We start from the raw sequence: 18,458 nt of genomic DNA, 5'->3' as shown, positions 1-18,458 counted from the left end.
CAGGTTAGGAACAGTTTCAGGTTAAGAACGGACCTCCGGAACGAATTAAGTTCTTAACCCGAGGTACCACTGTATTCCTGTTGTGTTTTGTGATTTTCCTGATGTTGTATGTGAGCTGGTCTGTGACCGTAATAATAAAATCCTATTCAAAGCTCAAATATAATGCAGGAATTAGCAGGGGAACCTTGTGAAAATGGAATGAAACTGCCGTGGGAATGCCTGATTGGTTGGCAGGGGTGGGGATTGTGGGCTGGTATTACCCAAGCTGGGCCTCTGCCAGAGCCACCAACCCTTTTACTGGTTTTGGAGGTATTGTAGCTGCGTCTTTGTCACCTGCTTTACAGGGGAGAGAGATAAGGAGAGCCTCTCTCTGCTCAGGGTGCAGCAGCAGCCCTTGCTCTAAACCTTGCTTACCTTCGCTGGGCGTGGAAGGCGCTAACTGTGGGGTTAAGGGGAAAGGTTGACGCTTAGTCATCCTGCTCTTGCCAGCAGGGCATTCTCTTTCCGGGAGAGACTCCCTGAGGCGGCGGACACACTTGGTGCCTCTTTCACACTTCACCACTTGACTCAATTTCACCCAGTGGCACCACCAATTCAGCTGATCTCTCTCACTGCCTCTCTCTGAGGGGTGTCTTGTCGGTGGAGGCATTGAGTCCCAGTACATCTGACCATGGCACATCTGGTGCCCTGGGCAACGGGAGAGCTGGGCCGGGCACCAAATAAAGAGAAACTGAGCTTTTAATGTCATGGGCCCAGTCCTGTGGAACTCTCTGCCACTGGAGATTCAGCGGGCGCCTTCTGTGCCAAGTTCTAAGCGCCTGCTGGGAACTTTTCTATTCCTCCAGGCCTGTGCAGGCAACATCTTTTCACAATGGTTTATTGAGGCTTGCTCCTCTAAAATATGTGGCTTTTAATTTTTAAAGAAGTTTTCATGCTTTTATTGTATGTTTTTTTAAAATCTTTTTAATGCTGTAAACCACTTTGACTTTTTAATGATTTGTTGCTAAATAAATAAATAAATTTGGGTCCCCAAAGCCATTAATAAGTTTAATTTGCAGGGGCTATTCATATTCCACATAGCCATCGGGGATCAATTCATTAGATGCACATTTTAACAGGAACATAGCTAATCCTCATTTCCTGAAAACTGAAACACAGCCATCCTTTGACATTTGCACCGCTCTGCATTTTGCAACGCCTTTATCCAGCAGCCGTGCACAGGAAAATGTGCATATTTGAAAAAATAGCACACAGAACGCAGTACACGTAAGGATAACTGACTGCAAAATTTGTGTGTTAGTCAGAAGTTCCTATTAAAGTACTTAGTCATTTTTTAATATATACTTTTAGTATTTTTCAAATACCTTTCATAGTTTTTATTCCTGTGATCTTCATTGGACCACTGCGTGCCATGTATAAATCTGTTTAAATCGTGTGTCTCCCCTGTTCCTAACTCTGACGTCCCTCCTCTCTTAACTCGTCCAAGCTGGAGAATTGGTGAGAATATCTTTCCTAAGGTAAAGGTAAAGGGACCCTTGACCATTAGGTCCATTCGTGGCCGACTCTGGGGTTGCGGCGCTCATCTCGCTTTATTGGCCGAGGGAGCCGGCGTGCAGCTTCTGGGTCATGTGGCCAGCATGACTAAGCCGCTTCTGGCAAACCAGAGCAGCGCACGGAAACGCCGTTTACCTTCCCGCCAGAGTGGTACCTATTTATCTACTTGCACTTGACATGCTTTTGAACTGCTAGGTTGGCAGGAGCAGGGACCGAGCAACGGGAGCTCACCCCGTCGTGGGGATTCGAACCACCGACCTTCTGATCGGCAAGTCCTAGTCCCAATATCTTTCCTACTTCTCTCCTAAGACGACAAGCCCCTCTGGTGGTGTCCTGCTGCCTCCATGTCTCCTGCGCCTGGAATCACGGGAGCTAGAAGGGACCCTAAGGGCCATATAGTCTAACCCTCTGCAATGCTGATGTGGCAGCCTGTTGCAACCGTGGCATGGCCGACTTGGGACACAATCATAGAATCATCAAATTGTAGTGTTGGAAGGGACCCCGCGGGTCATCTAGTCCAACCCCCTGCAATGAAGGAATCTCAGCTAAAGCATCCAGGACAGATGGCCATCCAACCTTTGCTTAAAAACCTCCAAGGAAGGAGAGATCTGAAGAGCTTCTGGCAGAATACTTTTTCAGGAGTTGCATGTCTGCTTCTGTGTACTACAGTCATACCTCGAGTAACAGATGCTTCAGGTGGCGTTTTTTTGGGTTACAGACTGCCGAAACCCGGAAGTACCGGAATGGGTTACCTCTGGGTTTTGGCGGCCATGCATGCGCAGAAGCACTAAATCAAGCTTTGCGCATGTGCAGAAATGCGCAGACGCGCAGCTGTGGGTTGCGAATGATGCGGGTTGTGAATGTGCATCCCACATGGATCACGTTCGCAACCCAAGAGTCCATTGTAAAATAATATTATTTATTATTTATTATTTATTATTTATTATTTATTATTTATTATTTATTATTTATTATTTATTATTTATTATTTATTATTTATTATTTATTATTTACAAGGGACGCGGGTGGCACTGTGGGTTAAACCACACAGCCTAGGACTTGCCGATCAGAAGGTTGGCGGTTCAAATGTGACGGGTTGAGCTCCCGTTGCTCAGTCCCTGCTCCTGCCCACCTAGCAGTTCGAAAGCACGTCAAAGTGCAAGTAGAAATATAGGTACCACTCCGGCGGGAAGGTAAATGGCGTTTCCGTGCGCTGCTCTACTTCGCCAGAAGCGGTTTAGTCCTGCTGGCCACATGACCCGGAAGCTGTATGCTGGCTCCCTCTGCCAGTAAAGTGAGATGAGCGCCGCAACCCCAGAGTCGGCCACGACTGGACCTAATGGTCAGGGGTCCCTTTACCTTTACCTTTATTATTTATACCCTGCCCTGGCTGGGTTTCTCCAGCCACTCTGGGTGGCTTCCAACAAAATATTTAAAATACGTTAAACGTGTAGGACTTGATACGATCCTGTTCTGCACCAACCTGTGTCATCCTGGCGTGTTCTTGCGTCCTCCCCACCTCTGGGTCTGTGCCGCCTAGGGAGCAGTTGTGCAGACTGACAACGCCCCTGGCACACACACACACAGCCCGACTTTCCTATCTCTCCCTGTGAAATCTGAGCGATGTCCTGCGCTTTGGTGTTGCGTCCTCCCTGCTGATGCTGCCTGCCGTGCTGCCGCCAGATCCTCTCTGCTGCTGGCCTAAGCCCCCCCTGAGCCCTGCAGTAGTACATCATGAAGCCAGTTTCTGAGCAGATCCTTGCCATATATGGCCAAAGCCCAGGACTCCTGCTCCTTTCCCTGCAGAACTGATAAGTGTCTTGTTTTAAGAGAGCAGCCACAGCCTGCCCCCGCAATCTCCAGCTGCGTCACAGCCTTTTTCTTCTGGATTGCGCATTCTTTAGATTTTCGGTCCTCAAATCGCAGAGAGAGGACTGTTTGCACTGGGAGGGCTGTCTTCTCTTCTGCAACTGGCCCCCAGGGAAAATAGATAAATAAAATAGAAGGAGGGCATATAAAGGCTGCTGTCCCATTGAACTCTCTCACCCCAGGGCCCAAGGAGGGAAAAATCCGAAGGCTTCTCAATCTAGGGAGGGAGGAGAATTACATTTACAAGGCAAAGCATAGAGCACTCTCGGGCTCTATGTGTGTGTGTCCTCTTTTCCGTTTGAGCTGGAGAGGGGTGTGTGGAAGGATTTATTATTATTATTATTATTATTAGTATTATTATTAAATTTATATATTGCCCTATACCCGGAGGTCTCAGGGAGGTTCACAGAACAAAAGCAAAATATAAAACCACAAAACATATAATTAAAATAAAAACAACCACCCAATAACACACACACCCACCCAATCAGTGGGGGCTGATCTTGTACTTTATTATTTCTTTTTTGATGGAGTTGCAAACTTGGTAGATCAGGGGAATGCTGTGAACATAGTGTATCTTGATTTCAGTAAGGCTTTTGACAAAGTCGCCCATGATATTCTCGCAGGAAAGCTGGTAAAATGTGGGTTGAGCGAGGTAACTTTTAGGTGAATTTGTAGCTGGTTGACTGACCAAACGCAAAGAGGACTCATTAATCGTTTCCCGTCACCCTGGGGAAAAGTGGCGAGTGGGGTGCCCCAGGGTCCTGTTGTTGTTCAACGTCTTTATAAATGATGTGGATGAAGGAATTGAGGGGATGCTCATCAAATTTGCAGATGACACCAAACTGGGAGGGGTAGCTAATGCCGCAGAAGACACAATTGGGATTCAAGATGACCTTAACAGATTGGAGAACTGGCCGCAAGCTAACAAGATCCATTTCAGCAGGGACAACTGTCAGGTTCTGCACCTAGGCAGGAAGAACCAGATGCACAAATATAGGATGGGGGACACCTGGCTTACTAGCAGTACGTGTGAAAAGGATCTCGGGGTCTTGGTGGACCACAAGTCAACAGTTCCAACCAGCCCCAGCCAGCATGGCTGCTGTACAGGGATGATGGACGTTTGAGGGTTCCAGCAACATCTGAGCCATATAGGCAATGCAGTGCCCTTGTGCCCAACCCCAGGTGTGGACCTGGTAAAGTCGCTGCTTTGCTGAAAGCCTTGTCTATGCCAGAGCTGCTCTGGCCATCAGCACATGACAAGGCCATTGGCTGCCTGTGAAGCCCTGTGCTTTGTGAGAGCTGCCGATCAGCTGGGGTTGGCACTTGGTTTCTGCCAGGTGATGGGCAGACAGGCAGCCCCCGCTACCTCTCCAACGCGGGAGAGATAAGGATTCAGCCAGCTGCCCGGATCCAATTGCCCACCTGTGCTGTTGCTACAGGTGTGAATGGATGCACATAGTCTGAGGAAAGTCCTTTCCAGCTCTGGATTCGATAGTTTGCAAATAAAGAGCATGGCAGTTGCCCTGTTGCATCAGATAGATTTGTGGAGTCATAGAGTCGAAAGGGACCACCGAGGGCCATCTAGTCCAGCCCCCTGCAATGCAGGAATCACTGCTAAAGCATCCCGGGCAGATGGCCGTCCAACCTCAGCTAAAATCCCTCCAAGGAAGGAGAGTCCACCACCTTCCGAGGAAGACCATTCTGCTGTTGAGCAGCTCTCTGAAAGTGCTTCCTAATGTTGAGACGGGATCTCCTTTCTTGCCATTTGAATGCCCTCTGGAGATCAAGCAGTCCGGCATCTGTTCCCCACAGTGGATAAGCAGATGCTCTCAGGAATGGTGACCGCCGTGGAGAGGTGCGCTGCCTCTGAGTGTGAGACTTCCACTTTGCATTTTGCTAAGAGCTGCTGATAAGACTCTCAGGGCTTGCTGAACCCACTGAGGAAGAGAAACGTGCAGGAGCTGGTGGCCTTTGCAACGCCTTTCATAGTTCGTAGTTCCCTGCAACGTTGGCAAGGCACTGACCTGGCAGGCCAGCGAGGCCCAGCACCCGGCTCGACGTTAATCATTGACCCACAGCGGGGGAATTCCGCCTCTGGAGCAGCCGTCCCCAAGTTGCCCGAAGAAGGGCGATTTTCCTGACATCCTTTGGTAGTCGTGATCTCCATATTTGGAAATGTTTACCCATGCTCTGATCTATTGGAAGGGGAGGGGAGGTGACTCAGGGCCTGGTGGAAGCGAGATTTGAATTCCTGCAGGCAGGAGAAGTTTTTCCCCTTCCTTCCTTCTTTCTTTCTGCCTGCCTCTCTCCCTCTTTCTTGTGCTTGTGGTCACTCCGGCAGTTTCGCTCACTCCTGGAGCCGGTTCCAAATTTGTTCCGCTCTGGGACAAGGCGTCCCCTCGGGGAGGGAGAACAGCCCAGCCTCCAGTAAGTACCTCCTTATTGGCCTCATGAGCGGAATGGCGAACAACCAGGGTGGCAGAGTGAGGGGTCAAGATGGAGCTTGCATCGTGCCATGTGGGTCTAGTTAAAGAGGGGAAATGCCCAGTGCCAGACAGCAAGGGAGGGCAAGGGGAGGAGGAGACAGGCAGCTGTGCTTCAGAGTCCTTTCGGCAGACTGTCAAGGTCCTTGCCAGTGAGGCTCAAGGCTGGCCTTGGCATAAATTGGCAGTGCCAGCCATGGTTTGCAGTCCGTTGTTGCCATTTGCCTTGAGTCCCAGGAAGGCGTCAAAACAGCCTTTATGGTTCCTGACATGCTTTGTCTCCAGAAAGAGCTGCCTGCCCATGTATGGTCTGTTGAGCCGGAGGACTTATTCATTGCCCGAGTTAATATTTATCTCTGATCCATCGAAGGAATGGAGATCTCAACAGGAACAGTTTCTTCAGCTCGCAACTTGTTTTCTGTTGGTGCCGTAATCGCCTCTTGTTTTCCTCCAATGTGCCAGCCCACATTTTGCATGCAAAAAATGAGGAAATCTGACCAGATAGGGAGTACGTAGGAAGCTACCTTGCAATGAGGGATACCACCTAACTTAGTATTTCCTACACTGACTGGCAGTGATAGGTTTGGGGCAGGAGGGTCTCGCAATCGGCGATGCTGTTGCAGATTGAACCTGTGGGATCTTCTGCATTCAAGGCAGATGCTTTGACCCTGAGCTACGGCATGTCCCCTGAACCCCCCTCCTTCCCTTTTTCCTGAAAGGAAATTGTTTTGTGGACAGTCAGGGAGCCAGCAGGAAAACCCTGGATCCCCTACTGCTTCCTGGCTCCCAGGGGGAAATGGAGGCAAGCCCCAGCTTTCTCTCCTTTATCTTATTTTGCAGGGCAGCTGTGACGCTGGCCACAGATTCAGAGCATGCGGGAGAAAGTTCCCATAGTGCATCATTCCCCTGTGGAACTCACTGGCACATGAATGTGACGGTCGCAGGATTTGGTGGCTTTTGGAGAAGGTGGAATTATGCAAGAGAGGGGCTCTTCTGTTGCAGCAGGGAAATGTTTTTTTTGGGGGGGGGGTTGTGGAATACCCTGAGGACACCAGGGCTGTTCCAGGTGGTCCCGCTTGATCTGAAACAGTGTCCTTAAGATTTTAGGGTGCATGCCAAACCTCTGATATGGGGTGTTTGTGTGTTGGAAGGGGGGGGGGAGCTCTGATTCCCCCCAGCCCTGAACAGCTACACTGGCATCTATCTGTCCGTGGAGGGGTGGCATTTCTCTGCCAGTGCCCAGCTCCCTGCTTTGTCCGGGTTGAATTTCTGTGAAATGGGGCGTTACAGGGGAGGAGCTGAACTGCTCAGGATCCACTGGGTCATGAGTCGCCCCCAATTCTGTCACTTCAGCAGGCCCAATTTGGGACCGATGACTAGGCCAGCTCCAAATTGGCACCTTGTTTTTATTATTGTTATGACTGATAGCATCTATACCTCACATTCTCCTCCCAAAGAGCTCAAGGTGGCTTATGTGGTCTCCTTGTTCCTCAGCTGATCCACACAACAACCCTGTGAGGTAGGCTAAGCGGATAGGCAGTGTGACTGGCCCCCAAGATCAGCTCAGTCAGCCTCATGACCGCGTGGGGATTTGAAACCTCATCTCTCCCAGGTTCTAGTCTGGCAATCTAACCATTACACCATACTGCCTCAGAACATAGCCCAGAGTAGACTTTCATTTGCCCCCTGCCTTTTGCCCCAGTTGGAGTGATTAACTCTCCACCCCACTGCCCAGCCAAAGTCCCGGGTTCAGTTCCTGGAATCTCCAGTTAGGAGGATAAAACTTTGCTCTTCCTTTTAGTTCTGTTCCGTTGGTGTGCTTATTTTCATAGACTCACAGAATTGGTGGAAGGGACCACGAGAGTCTGGGACATGGGTGGCGCTGTGGGTTAAACCACAGAGCCTAGGACTTGCCGATCAGAAGGTCTGCAGTTCGAATTCCCGCGATGGGGTGAGCTGCCGTTGCTCGATCCCTGCTCCTGCCAACCTAGCAGTTCGAAAGCACACCAGTGCAAGTAGATAAATAGGTACCACTCTGGCGGGAAGGTAAACGGCGTTTCCGTGTGCTGCTCTGGTTCGCCAGAAGCGGCTTAGTCATGCTGGCCACATGACCCGGAAGCTGTACGCCGGCTCCCTCGGCCAATAAAGTGAGATGAGCGCTGCAACCCCAGAGTTGGCCACGACTGGACCTAATGGTCAGGGGTCCCTTTACCTTTACCTTATACCACAAGTCATCATGCCAACCCCTTGCAATGCAGGAATCTTTTGCCCAATGTGGGCCTCCCTCGAACCCACGACCCTGGGATGAAGAGTCTCACGCTATCCCAGATTTCAGCTTTATGCGTCGTTTCATTCTTTGCTTTGGTAAACCCCTTTCTGGTCACGTTTGCTGGACTTGGGAGGGCGAGATGCAAAACGTTCTGAAAATGGAAAAACAACAACAACAAAAACACATTTCTGCCACTTTGAAATCAACTCTTATAAGGCCCCTGATCCAAATCCCAGTTTGTGGAAGCCACAGGAAGGGGCTCTTGTGCTGGGATCCTTCTTGCTGGTTTCCCACTGTGGCATCTAGTTGATTCCAACAGAACAGGACCATGGACTTGATGGCTCAATGGCCTTATTCAGCAGATGGTCTTTATGTCCTTATGCCAGTTCTGGCAGGTGGAGAGGTGTTATGTACTGAGATGAATAGGATCCAAAATGCAGCAGTCTGATTGGTCCTAGAACCATAGGATTCAGAATGCAGCAGCCTGATTGGTCCACAGGAACCACCCAGTCCAGCTCCAAGTGGAAGTGAATCCGCGACCTGATTGGCCTACAGGAGAATCCCGGAATTAGCCAATCACGTGCGGCCCATTGTGCAAATAATGTATATAAAGCAGACATTCTGGGGGAACTTCCATTCCTCCTCACCACTATGAGCTGAACAAAGCATGAAATCCACTCTCGACTCAGAGTATATTTCATCCCAGAGATTCCTGTTGGATCAACAATGCCATAATACATTGGGTGACCCCAAAGGGAGAGATCCCAAAGGAGATCTCCCCTTGGGGGTAGGCCCCTCTGGGTCTCCAAAGGGTGAAGGCGCTACCCTCCCTTCTTTTGTGTGTTTGTGTGCACGCACACATTTTTGCTCTCTGGTGTTATTGTGGAACAAGGGGGTGGGAGGTTTCTGCCGTGGGTGTTGTGGGCAATGACTCACGCCGGAGCCTGGGTGGGTGAGGACCGGGGTTGGAAGTTGTGAAGAGGCTCACAAGCCACAGAGCGAGGTGCACATTGCGTGAGAGACAGAGGAAGGCTGCGTGGGACGGCCCAGGTGATTGAGGGGGCGAGAGGTGTCGATCGGGGTGTTTTCTAGTTTCAGTCAGCTGAATGGCCTGTTTTTTTAATCCGGGTCTTTGACTAAATTGGAAATTCTGGGTGTTGTTTTGTTTTATGCTGGAGCTGCTAATTTGTTAGTTATTTCTTGGATTTATTTTTATGGAGTCTGTAATTTTTACGTCTTGCTATCTTGTCTGTTACGTGTATATTATACTGTTACTTTATTTCATTGCTCTGGGATGGAAATATTCAGTGGGAAGCAGGCAATAAATATTCACTGGCTGATAAATATGCATCTTCAAGGGCAAAAAGCCATTTCAAAGGTGCCCCTTTTTTACCTTTAACACCTGTAGAAATGAGGGAGGGAATTAAAGAGATTGCAAAAAACGAAGAAGAAAGAGGATGGATTTTGCAATTCAATCAAAATGCGACACTTTGCATTTGACTTTAATCTCCAAATTTTGAGTTTTATCTTCAAAACGTTGCATTTGAATAGTGAACTTGCAAAAGCTCCCAAATCAGGCCTGCAGCCAGATATCCTATGGTGAATGATCTAACCTCTGGGCCTAATCCCACTGTAGCTAGATTAAGTTGTGATTAAGTGCTATATAGCGGGGTGGGAATTTAATTGGTTTGGTTAGTTTAATGGTATTATTAATGTATGGTGGCCCAGAAATGAGTTGATTTTCTTCTGCCTAATTTTCTCCCATGTTATTTTTTTTTAAAAAAGGTTGAATTTTGTACTTCATAGCTGAATATTCCTTTGTAATATTTTTCATGGTTGTTTTCTCTGCTTATTAGGAACTTTCATTGTATTTTTGCAGCTGATCTTTTCAGGTGCAATGTTTATTTTGGGGCTTGAAAGGGGACACTGTTTAGTTGTTCATTGTGTTTTACAGAATGTAGCCACTCCCTGGTTGTTGTTGTTTTAAATAAACCATAATGATGGCCAAGTGACTGATCACGTGCAAAGTCCCTCACTACAGAAGGGCACCTTCTCATATGTGTGCGCTATTTTTTTTATATATAAAGTTACAAAACAGCCACTTATGCAACACTCCCTTGCCTCTGCATTTGCCATTTAAGATATTTTAACCTATTGTGTGTCGAGGTCCCCAAGCCATCCCAAAAAACTCACACATCACATGGCATTTTTGTTTAAGGTTTTTGGCATAATTTTGGCCACAACTTTATTAAATTACAAAATGTGAGTGGTTGCTTAAGCATTGGTTGCGACTGTATGCCCCCAGTGGGGACAGACTGACATTTCGCAAGCCTGCGAAAGTCAGAAAAGGGGAATACATATTGGGGATAGCGACGGAGCAGGGAACCTGCCCTCAGTCCTCCCCAAAAGCATAGAATCATAGAATCATAGAGTTGGAAGAGACCCCAAGGGCCATCGAGTCCAACCCCCTGCCAAGCAGGAAACACCATCAGAGCACTCCTGACATATGGTTGTCAAGCCTCTGCTTAAAGACCTCCAAAGAAGGAGACCCCACCACACTCCTTGGCAGCAAATTCCACTGTCAAACAGCTCTTACTGTCAGGAAGTTCTTCCTAATGTTTAGGTGGAATCTTCTTTCTTGTAGTTTGGATCCATTGCTCCGTGTCCGCTTCTCTGGAGCAGCAGAAAACAACCTTTCTCCCTCCTCTATGTGACCTCCTTTTATATATTGGAACATGGCTATCATATCACCCCTTAACCTCCTCTTCTCCAGGCTAAACATGCCCAGCTCCCTTAGCCGTTCCTCATAAGGCATCGTTTCCAGGCCTTTGACCATTTTGGTTGCCCTCAATCAGGGGCTCTTGCGTGGCCCGAGCCCCCTTGACAGAGTGGACAAGCAATAGTTAGCCCCCGATTCCTTTAACGGAATCCATTGCAGCAGCAGCATTGGAGGGGCAGGCACAGCCAATCCATGCCCCTCAACCAACCAAACCATAAACCAATGCCTAACCGCAACCTTACAAGTTGTGACGATTTGCTACTCAGTAGGCGAAAACCAAATGGCCCCAGACAATCAGCCAGATGGACAAAATTCCTACCGGGCCCCTGCCCCAAGAACAGACGACCCCATGACAGGCATAGCAAGGTCAAGCGAACAACCCTAAATATAGGGAGGGGGGACGGGCAATCTGATGCACGGGCGAAAAGAGGAAGCTCTACGCTTCGTGCAGGGAGTTTTAACAATTCTGGCTGTCAATCACAGAATGGCAACATTAACTTCTTCCCAACAACAAGGGAAGCCCAGTCACAACCGTGGCCAATGATCAATTAGCCCGCCCCACAACTTTGGAGTGTCTTGTTGGCCCCCACTGCAACATGTGCTCTCCATGAAGGAGAACACGCTTTATGCAAACTGTGGAGAGTTTTGTTCTAATATGTGCAGTATAGAAACTGTCTGATGAAATAAAATACATTTAAAAGGTTCTCCCAGCCTAGGAAGTTCCACACATTTCTGTATGGAAAAGCACAGGTGGAAGAGGTGAATTTAGGTGTGCTGAAGGGGTGGGTCATTGGTTACTGGGCGTCCTTTTTCAGGTGAAGCAATTCTCTCTACGAAGTAGGCAAAGTTGACAAGACTGGAATTGGAATGGCTGTTGTTGTTGTTTTTTAAAAAATCCCTGCAGCTAAATGATGGGGTGAGTGTGGAGGAGCCTCTTTTTTGGGGAAGCCTCCAGGGGTTTTGATGAAAGTTAAAAATCAAAAGGGTGGCATTTGTTTGGGGTCTGAGGCAGGCCCATCTCTAAGGGTGAGTCTCTGATTTTGATGCGCTGGACAGACACCTTCCACACGCAGACTGTACAGCTTTTTAAAAAATAATGTTCAAGGAGGAGGAGGAGAATGCTAAGACTGTGTCGTAAAAGTGAATTATGCTGCATGTTGGATGCTGTCTAATGAGGTTTACGGTGCATAACAACAATAATAATAAATTTTATTTATACTCCGCCCTCCCCAACCAGAGCTTGGCTCAGGGAGGCTAACACCAGTAAAATTACAGTAAAAACATAATGGGGGGGGGGGATTTAAAATACAGGTTAAAATGCAATTTAAAATGCAGACTCATTTTAAAAGTAGCCCATAGATCAAAACCGTAAGGGGAGGGAAAACATAAGGGTCAGACTGAGTCCAAACCAAAGGCCAGGTGGAACAGCTCTGTCTTGCAGGCCCTGCGGAAAGATGTCAAGTCCCGCAGGGCCCTGGTCTCTTGTGACAGAGCGCTCCACCAAGTTGGGGCCAGTGCTGAAAAGGCCCTGGCCCTATTTGAGACCAATCTAACCACCTTGCGATCTAGGACCTCCAAAGTGTTAAGCCCCTTAAGGTCCTCCGTGGGGCATACCAGGAGAGGCGGTCCCGTAGGTACGAGGGTCCTAGGCCATATAGGGCTTTAAAGGTTAAAACCAGCACCTTGAACCTGACCCTGTGCTCCACCGGGAACCAGTGCAGTTGGTAAAGCACTGGGTGAATATGCTCCCATGGCAAGGACCCCGTAAGGAGCCTCGCTGCAGAATTCTTAACCCGCTGGAGTTTCTGGGTCAGCTTCAAGGGCAGCCCCGCATGTGGATGGTCAGTGGTTTGTTAATGGAGCCACGTAGTCTATTGGAATCCTGTGGATTAGGAGGGATCTGGTGCTTGGCAATGATTTGGGACAGCTGCATATCCCCCCCCCCATTTTCTTTAAGAGGTGGATTTGTGTTACAGTGAGTGTATCTTCGTAAGTCTGTTTGCATCGCATAGTTCGACTGTGGAACTCCTTGCCACAGGAGGAGATGGTGGCCCCCAACCCAATGGCTCTGAGAGTGGATTAGACAAATTCCTGGAGGAGGAAAGGGCTACCGATGGCTACTGGCCAAAATGGCTTTGCTCTGCCGCCACAGCCGTTCTTCTGAATTGCTGGAAACCACGGAAGGGGAGAGGGACACAGGTGGCGCTGTGGGTTAAAGCCTCAGCGCCTAGGACTTGCCGATCGAAAGGTCGGCGGTTCGAATCCCTGCGGCGGGGTGCGCTCCTGCTGCTCAGTCCCAGCGCCTGCCAACCTAGCAGTTCGAAAGCACCTCCGGGTGCAAGTAGATAAATAGGGACCGCTTACCAGCGGGAAGGTAAACGGCGTTTCCGTGTGCGGCTCTGGCTCGCCAGAGCAGCGATGTCACGCTGGCCACGTGACCCGGAAGTGTCTCCGGACAGCGCTGGCCCCATGCCTCTTAAGTGAGATGGGCGCACAACCCCAGAGTCTGGCAAGACTGGCCCGTACGGGCAGGGGTACCTTTACCTTTACCTTTACGGAAGGGGAGAGGGCTTTTTGTGGTGGAATCCCACAGGCAACTGTGGGAACAGCATGATGGACTAGATGAGCCATTGGCCTGATCCAGAAGACACTTTTTACGTTCTAATGTTCTTATGTAGATAATGCAAGATTCTTTGCTGCCCTGGTGTGTTTTCAGATGATTTTCTGCCACCCTGAGGACTAGTAAGGTGCATGGTGGAAATGCGAAGATATTGAGATTTCCTTTTTTTCAGATCTAGCATGCGATGGCCGTACTTTGCACTGCGTGGTGATTCATAGTAAGGCAGATTGGTAAATCCCCGCCTCTCCTTCTTTGAGTAGGAGTCCCTTTACCACTTCTGCCCTTTAGAAACGAAAGCAAAATTGCAATTACCGTAATCCGCGTAACAGACTGATCTCTTGATTTTTGCCTTGACGGTGGTCCCATTTATCTTCCTTTAGTTGCCTCATCCCTGCCACGAGCAACTATTCTGCGGGCAAAGGAAGATAAACTTTTCTATTTTTTAAAATATAATTTTTTATTAGTTTTTTAACATACTATTTTCAACAGTAATTAAACATACTTTCACATCTTATTCAATTTTTTTGAGTTCCCTCAATCTCATCTGAAAATTTTCCAATCTAATCTCTTAGTATGCCTTTCTTACTTTCCCTATTACATTTAAAACTCATAACCAACATCTCTATCTCTATCGACTTTGTAACACTTTGTATATTTCTCCTTACAAAACTTCTTGTAGTCCTACTAGCGTAATTTGTTGGCTACAGTTGCTCTTCAAATAGTTTATATACTTCTTCCAATCTTCTGTAAATCTCTGGTCCCACAGGTTTCGAATCCTTCCTGTCATTTTGTCCAATTCTGCATAGTCCATTAATTTCGTCTGCCATTCTTCTTTCGTCAGAATTTCTTCTTGCTTTGAGGAAGATAAACTTTTCTAAACCTGGGTTGCCCCCCAGCTTTGCTGCAAGAAGCAGATGCCTGATTTGCCCGTAAACTGGGCAGCAGAGGGCAAGACTGGGATTCAGAACCATTCCTTTTGGTTGTGTTCTGCCCCCAGCCCAACGGGCAGGGAAGGGTCCAGCCTCTCGCTTTGTGCCGCCATCCCAAAGAATTAAGAGAAATAATTGATAATATTTATACCCCTCCCACCTGACTGGGTTGCCTCAGCCAGTCTGGGCGGCTTCCAGCCTGCATATAAACATAATAAACCATTAAAGATTAAAAAGCTTCCCTATACAGGGCTGCCTTCAGATGTCTTTGAAAGGTTGTATAGTTCCTTATTTTCTTGACTCACATAATTCCATGCCCTCTAACATTTCTCTGATGAAAATAGGGACGTCCTAAGGAAAAGTGGGACATTCTGGTTTCAAATCAGAAACCGGGACGACTTCTGTAAATCTGCAAATGCCCCTGGAAAATAGGGGCACTTGAATTGTCTGACATTGAGTGTTCGTCCCATCGGTGATGGGACAAGTCTCTCTCTTTCTCTTTCTCTCTTTCTCTTTCTCTCGTGTTTTTCCAAAACAGAACACACACTCATGGCCCAAATCCTTGCAAAGACGGTGTAAAGGGAATTGGGGTTGCTTGTGTGTAAGTGGCCGCTGCTCTAGGCAATGTTGTCTGGCTAAACCTTTCCCTGGCTGGACAGCCCTTTCTCCGCGGCTGTGTCAGTCACTGGCAGAATCCGTCAGTGGGCGTTTCCTGAACTTCTTCCAGCATAAAAGCTCTTTGACACCATGTCTCCGCCTAGCCTCCCTGTGTGGAAGTTTTCTGCGCAGAGTGGGTGTGGCCAGCGGAGGTCCTGGGCTCTCCCAGCTGGTCTCTGTGGAAGAGTCTTGGAGCCATCTCTCCGAAGTCCTTCCCTGCTCCCCTTTCTTCCTGGTGTCACGCTGATTTCCTTCCTCAGAGGAAGTGTTCCCTCTCTCCCTACTGGGCCCTTCTCCTGCATCGCTAGGGAGCCTTACCTCCACTCTTGGCTCTGATGGCAGTTCCCTGACAGACAGCATGCACACACTTTCATGCTGGATTTACTTATAAGCTAAACAAGCTGTAACTCAGGGCTCCACTCTCTTGGGGGCCCCAAATTTTTTTAAAGTAAAAACAAACTGGATGTACATTTTCAAAATATAAAATGAAAAACAAATTAAATAAAACCTACATGCAGCAACAGTGTTTTGTGTTGCGTAGGCTCCTATGATGTCAGTCATGGGCCCCACCTGCTCCCTCAAATATCCCTGCTTTGCTCCTTTCTATATATAGGGTGCCTACATCTTGCATGGACTGGTTGCACAGCAACATGTGCAAATGGCTTGAGATACTATGAGGTCCATAAATCACCATACAGCATATATTCAACACAAAAAAACAGTGACAATTTGTTGTTGACAAAGGACAGCTGGACATATAAAGGGCCCCCTTAACTTCAGGAGCTGAGGGCCTCATCAAACCTCAATCCGGCCCTGTGAGAGCATTAGAACACAAGTGCTGGTAAGGAACTGGAAGAGGTCCTCTAGCGAAACCTTTTAATGCACAGTTACTGCAGTTGTGTCCAGCTGTTGAATCAGAGCGGCCTTTTTCAAGGAGTGCATTTCAAATCTGAAGACTGGATGCCTCTTTGCCTGGGTGTGTTGAGTGTCTGTACGGATGGAGGCCTTGACGCTTGCTTCCAAACCTTTTTATTTTTGAGCGGGCTACATGTGTGTTGCCTGTGCCAGATGAATCCCAAGGCCAATTCCATATTTTATCTGTTGCCTCTCTGGGGTCTGCTTATGGGGTGAAAAGCATAGCACTCGAGCCTGCAGGATAGCTCAGTGGGTAGAGCATGGATAGACTCTGAACCTTAGGGTTGTGAGCCCCATGTTGGGCAAAAAGACTCCTGCATTGCAGTGGTTTGGACTAGAATTCAGTGTTTCCCAACCTTGGGCCTCCAGCTGTTTTTGAACTACAATTCCCATCATCCCTGACCACTGGTCTTGCTAGCTAGGGATGATGGGAGTTGTAGTCCAAAAACAGCTGGAGGCCCAAGGTTGGGAAACACTGGACTAGATGACCCTCAGGGTCCCTTCCAACCCGACTGTGCTATGATTCTATTATCTCTTGTCAGCGTTAGCATCAAGACTTGTGGGTCTTGTGCATCAAAAAACAAAAACAAAAAACAACAACAAATCTCCTCCCAGGCAATACAAATGAAAGCTGAATTTTTCAGATTGCATGTGCCTTTCAAACTGAGCAGTTTTATTTGTCTGATTTTTGTGTGAGTCATTATTTTGCACAATTTGTTTCCCGCTCGCTTCTAATGGGGTCCACAAATTCATTTGCTGTGGCCAGCAATTCCTCCCTATCCTGGTCCCCACATTTTTTTTAGGGGGGGTATATTTAAAAAAAATTCCCTTAATATTTTTTCCTTTAAAAATATGTTTTTTTTAAAAAATAAGATTCTATTGAAGTTTTTCCCCAGAATACAGTAAGATATAATAAGCGAATCTAAACCAAAACAAAAACAGAGAGAGTAAGAGAAAACACCAAAGGAAAACAAAAAATGAAAAGAAGAAAAAAAGAAAAAAAAGAAAAGAGGAAAAAATAAAAATAAGAGGACTTTTGATTTTCTGTCTCTCAGTTACATAAAAGAAACTATTCAAAATATTCACCCTAGAATTGCATCCAGCCTATCTGCTTTCTGCTAGGCCATGTTTTCCCAATCTGCCTAAAAAATCTTGTACAAATAGGCAATTTTGGGGGTGGCTCCCCTGCCCGCAAGCCTGTTGACTTGTCCATAGGTTGATAACCATTTTGCCTACAATACGAAGGGCACTTGCAGCCGGAACATTGTGAAAAAAGAGGGCATGGGGATTAATGCCAGCATGATGAACCTCAAGTGGTGTCGGCTCCCAAGAAGTGTATGTGTGTATAATCAGTGTGACGCTTTTCCTGGTTGACGGATCTTTCCTATAAGTGCCCGGCGCCGAGTTCTAGTGCCGCGATAATCAGTGGTGGCCGCAATTACCTCCTCCTCCTAATTGTGGATGTGAGGATGGCAAGAATGGCTTTTATGCTCCTGGAGTTCTGTGGTCTTTAATCTCCTTCGTATTATCGGGCGAAAACTGCTCCCAGGCTCCCTGTATTGTCGCATTAGCTAGACAATGGCCACTTTTATCATTGCTCCTCTCCTGCAAGATGCACTCACAAATGTTTCAGGTAGAGGGAAGGGGGAGGCATAAATCACTACATTTCAGTTTGCCTCTGTTTGTGTTTTCGCCCAGTCTTAAATTCAGCTCTCCACATTTCCACAGCAATCTGCATCCCTCCCCCACCCGTTTTTTTTTTTAAATAACCCTCATGGAATCTCCTCTGCAATTTTCTCCTAACAAACACATTTCACATGCAATTTGGCCCAATGTAAACATTTTTTGCAAAACATTTCTCCCCAATAGAATGCACTTATATATGTCCCCACCCCTTTGAATATGTGTATTTTTTTAAATGCATGCTTACTCACTCCCAATACATGTCAATTTTTGTTGTTGGGTTGTGTTGCAAAATTCGGAGAATTGTGGTGATTTCAAAGGGTAGCTGTGTTTCGTTTTGCGTGTTGGTTCAGGAGTTGTGAATTAGGTAGAGAGGCAATTGCATCTTGCTGCCCCCAATTGCAGAAACCAGGAATCATCATTGGCACAATTGAATTCGCAGCTGGTACTTTGAAAGCAGAACACTGCAGTGATGGTTCTGTTGCACACTTTGGGGGTGCATGTTTCCTTTAAACATTTTGGAGGGCAGGCGGCATAGTGAGATTCCCCCTCCCCCATGAAGTTGCTTGGAATTCTCTCGGGACGTGGAAGGAGTGAGGAAGATTAGGAGATCTTGAGAAATTGCAGTTACTGCGATTAGCATGTATGCTTGACTCAGTGGCGGAACATATGCTTGGCATTCAGAAGTGCCCGATCC

At 47.6% G+C, this 18,458-nt stretch overlaps 1 protein-coding gene across 3 annotated transcripts in view; it reads left to right on the top strand.

Moving 5' to 3' along the window:
* The window catches only part of LPP (LIM domain containing preferred translocation partner in lipoma), a 274,991-nt gene that overhangs the window by 26,894 nt on the left and 229,639 nt on the right, over positions 1–18,458 (top strand). Inside the window, exon 1 of one of the 3 annotated variants that reach the window (XM_081911065.1) lies at positions 5,647–5,853. The exons of the other annotated variants lie outside the window; for them this stretch is intronic. The gene's annotated coding sequence lies outside the window, so the exon portion shown is untranslated. Of the gene's footprint in view, positions 1–5,646; positions 5,854–18,458 lie in introns of those variants that run through there. 3 annotated transcript variants of the gene reach the window in all.

The sequence above is a fragment of the Podarcis melisellensis genome, assembly GCF_964234715.1.
Source record: "Podarcis melisellensis genome assembly, chromosome: 5".
In the NCBI taxonomy this organism is placed as follows: domain Eukaryota; kingdom Metazoa; phylum Chordata; class Lepidosauria; order Squamata; family Lacertidae; genus Podarcis; species Podarcis melisellensis.
Note: the sequence above shows the minus strand (reverse complement) of the source record. Positions and strands in the feature narration are given on the sequence as shown.